A 4,647-nucleotide genomic window follows, 5' to 3' on the forward strand; every position below is an offset into this window, starting at 1 on the left:
TTGGTCATAATAGAAAAAAAAAAAAACCCACCTTGGAATTTAATTAGAAAAAGTAATTGAGTTCTAGTCCTCCCCGCAATTTGAACTTGGGCAAGTAACTTAATGCAGATTTCATTGTTTTCACCTTTACAATGGAAATGAAACCTCTTCTCCCCACCTTTTAAAGGATGGTTGTAAGGACAAGTGAATTAATGCAGTAGAAAGCGCTTGGCAAATAGTTAAACACCGTATAAATTTCAAGGCAGGCATGATGTTATATAAACAACAGCTTGTTTTGTCTTTTTCATCTGGATTTGTTTGCTTTGTCAGGTTGATCTGGTCCAAGCAATAATTAACCTAGATCTTGAAAAGAAAATTCCATTTGGGATAAGAACCACAAAACCTGAATGCAGATGTATTGCAAGACTTTAGTGGTCAGAAATACTTGACAGCTGGGTAGTTCGAAGACATTTATGCCCTCTTCTTGGCCACTGCCAGAAACGGGTTGCCTTAGATCCCTTCTTTAGCCCCCATCTTTGAATGAAAGGCATATTAAGATATTTTATTTTGGAATTCTATGTTTATCTTGTCTAGATATCAAACAGCCTTGTAAAAATGGCTTGCATCATTTACTGTTTTACATGTTTTTGAAAGATAGGTGGATCGGTAGACCTTGAACCTTAAGAATATCCTATATGTATGCAGATGTTACATCCTTCTTACCAATAAGAAAACCCAGATCCATGTTAACAAAATGACTTCTCTAAAATCACAAGTCAGTTGTTTGTGGGGCAAGGTGAAGGGAGATTAGAATCAAAAGACGTAAATAGGAATATTTCTTATTCCACATAACATTGCAGTTCTATAATGTTAGTTTATTTTCACACACTTCTACCATAGCTGTACCCTCTACGTGCCTTCTCAAAGGCCTGCTAATCAGTAGCTCCAACATTACCTCCTCAGAGATGGATTCTCTTATGTAGTTAGGTGCTCCTCCTACATACACTCCTAACAAAGCCCTGATCATATTCTGTTGTTTGTTGGATTTCTTCTGCTTCACCAACCGGTCTGTTGAAGGTCTTGATCATTCACAGAACAAAGTGCATAGTGGATAAAAGGCTGAACTTTTTATTTTACGAGAATCAGTGCGGATCTAGCTGATTCTCAAGACCTACTAGAGTTTTTACTAAATCATACCTTGTTGGCTTTCCTTGGAGCTCAGATTCTGCATCCTTTTCCCAACATCTGGGCATACTTATTCCCAAATTTCTACATACTCATTATTGTCTCCAGTAAAAATCTTAACACGGACAGGAGGTATTTTAAAGAAGATTTAGCCTGAGTATCTGTAGTTTACCTTTACTTTTGTTATTTAGACTGATTCTCAATTTATGATTCAGTGCGATTTTTTTCCCTGAAGTTCAACCCCCTAATTTTGATTTTTTTTTTTTAAATAACCAAATCCTGAGGTCTTTTTTTAAGATTTTATTTATTTGACAGAGACACAGTGAGAGAACACAAACAGGGGGAGTGGGAGAGGGAGAAGCAGGCTTCCTGCTGAGCAGGTTGTCTATCCCAACACCCTGGGATCATGACCTGAGCAGAAGGCAGACGCTTAACAACTGAGCCACCCAGGCGCCCCCCCCCCCGCCCCCCCAGTTTGGATTTTTTCATAGAAATCCTCATTTCAGTATCCATGTTCCAGAATCTTGGTCTTGGTGTGCCGGTATCCTCTCACTGTACTCTCTCCAATAAACTTCTTTTCAAGCTTCTAAACTTTTTTATTTTAGTATGATAAAATCCTTCAAGGTATGTCTCCACTTTGATAAAATAATTTTTCTCACTTAAGCCTGGTGGTCATGGGATTTGCCTCCTAAGAAAAGATTTTTCTTAATGCTGATTGCTTCCCTTCCTGTATGTATTTTGAAATCTAACCTATACATGCTTTTTCTGTCACCAACTTTTGCTCGCTTGTTCACACATGCTTTCTAATGGGTATTGAACTTCTAGAATTTTTCCTGTTACATTGCTCGTGTTAACTTCTTGCCTGGACTCTCTTTGGTCAGTGTATGCAAATAAGTAAACTGATCTTAAATGTCAAAACTCAAACTGTACCTTCCCAGGTATATTCCACAACTCACCCTTCACTTTATCCTTTATTCTCAGGAACTTCATTATTCCACCTAGAAGCTTCAGCCTACTTGCTCTACATTCCCAGCTCCCCCTCTTCCCCGACAGCCACAATATATTCATTTATACACAACTATACATCCAGAATAACAATAACCTATGTAATGACAATGAGAAATAACATAAAAAGGAAGGGGAAGTTTTTTCCTCAGTCTCCTTCATTTATAGGTCAATGTGAGATCACCGGAGTGTCTCCAAATATCAGTTGATAATAAGACTTCCCTGGATGATTTAGGTCAGTTACATGTGAATGCATCTCTTCTAATTACTCAAATAGGGCAACTGTTAGATGAAAGTATGATCAGAGAATAATAGGATTCAAAGAAATAATATTGTTGATATGGCATTAAAATAAAATTAACCTATAAAATAAGTAATTAGTATTCAAATATGTTTTGTACCTACATTGATGAAACAAGTGATTTAATATATAATTTATCAATCACAATATGTTTATATATATATATATATACACACACACATATGTAAATACCCCTATCGAGTGACCTGAGAAAAAGAAAATGTTAGTGATTAATTTAATTTACATGTCAATTAAATTTTTTCTGTGTAGAATGCAACTTTATTTTTTTAAAAATTCAATTAGCCAACGTATAGTACATCTTAGTTTTTGATACAATGTTCAATGATACAGTAGTTGTGTATAACACCCGGTGCTCATCACATCACGTGCCTTCCTTATAAATTATTTTTTTAAAATTTGGAAAGGCTTCTATTTCTTTTTCCTTTTTACCTAAAGCTAAATTCTTTTCCTGGGAAGTTCAGAATTCTGACATATAAATTGCAGTTTTATTCTGCAGAATTATCATGATTTAATTTTGCCTCCCAAGGGCCAAGTGACTGTTTTTTTGCTAGGATAATTCATGAGATGATGTAGAAAAACATCACTGTGATTTTTTGGGGGTGATCCGATTAAATGACAAAACAATGGAAAGAAGTTCTCTTCTATATCATGTACTTCAACTGGCCTTTGTTGTCATCCTTGTTCACAAGAATATATTCCCTTACTATGTGAAATGGGATAGAAGTAAACCTACGATTATGCAAAATGATAGGTCGGCTTTCTCTACGGATTAGTGGCAAGAGCCAGTTAGTATTTTCTGACTTGTCTCCTTAACGGGTGGATGAAATCAGAAGCTGTATGAATAAGATAAAGCAAAAATTATGTCTGTTTACTCCCACGGTGGTTCTTTCATTGAGCTTTGAAATTCTATTAGAAAACCAGTAGCTTTGGGAAAGCTATAACTCAGAAGTAGTAAACTCTAAAAAGAAGCATTCTTGTAGGTCTCCCCTAAACAAGGTCGTGTTTCTGTAATATTCACTCATTTTCATATTGTTAAAGTTATTTCAAATTTATGACCTCTTAATATGCCTTCAAGCTTTCTTATTTTTTGAAATATTTTCTTAGTCTTTTTAGTTTCTTGCATAGTACAGATGTTTAAAATATTAACACATTAACCTAGTTTAACCTGTCAGTGAAGTCTTACACACAATCTCTTGTTGAAAAATAATCATTTGTTCCTAGATACTATAAACATTCAGTAAATTTCTCTAAATTCCCCTTCTTTCATCCTCTTTAAATTTTGTGTCAACTTTTGACTTTAGCCGAAGTTTATTTGGTTTGTTATTCAAGATCTACTTCTAAATTTTCTTCTCAAATTCTATTTAAACACTCCAAGTTTCTATTTTTAAAAAGAAATCTTCCTAACCCCTTTGTTTGGCAAAAATAAAAGATTTCATTAGGATTTGCATTTTAAAAAATTACATATGACATACACGTAAAATAACAAACGATGTACATGTAAGCATGTAGATTTAAACGGAACCTGTTGAAGGAACTGTGAAGTGTCCAGTGTGTCTTTGATCTCTCCACCCTACTAAGTTAATCATTCTCCTCTTCTCTTTTCTTTCTTTCTTTATTTTTTTGGTTAGAATTGCTTTGAGTTTATTAATTAATGTGAAAGAAATTTATATGTTTACAATGCAAAATTATCTCTTTCATGAACATAATATGTTTCACCATTTGATTTTTGTTTCAGATACTTTAAAGTAACTTTGGCATTTTTTCACAAATATTTTTGTACACTTTCTTAGATAATCCCTAGATACTTCACAATTTTTGTTGCTTGTATAAATGGTATTTATATTTCCTGGTTTGTAATGGATGAATCCTATTGATTTTTTTAAATTTTATTTTATTACATTATGTTAATCACCATACATTACATCATTAGTTTTTGGTGTAGTGTTCCATGATTCATTGCGTATAACACCCAGTGCTCCATGCAATATGTGCCCTCTTTAATACCCATCACTGGGCTAACCCATCCCCCCACCCCCCTCCCCTCTAGAACCCTCAGTTTGTTTCTCAGAGTCTATAGTTTCTCAAGTTCGTCTCCCCCTCCGATTTCCCCCCCTTCATTTTTCCTTTCCTACTATCTTCTTTTTTTTTTTTTTTTT

This window comes from Callorhinus ursinus, unplaced genomic scaffold (genome assembly GCF_003265705.2).
Source record: "Callorhinus ursinus isolate GAN/ISIS: 27379988/994484 unplaced genomic scaffold, GSC_fseal_2.0 scaffold12, whole genome shotgun sequence".
NCBI classification, from domain to species: Eukaryota; Metazoa; Chordata; class Mammalia; order Carnivora; family Otariidae; genus Callorhinus; species Callorhinus ursinus.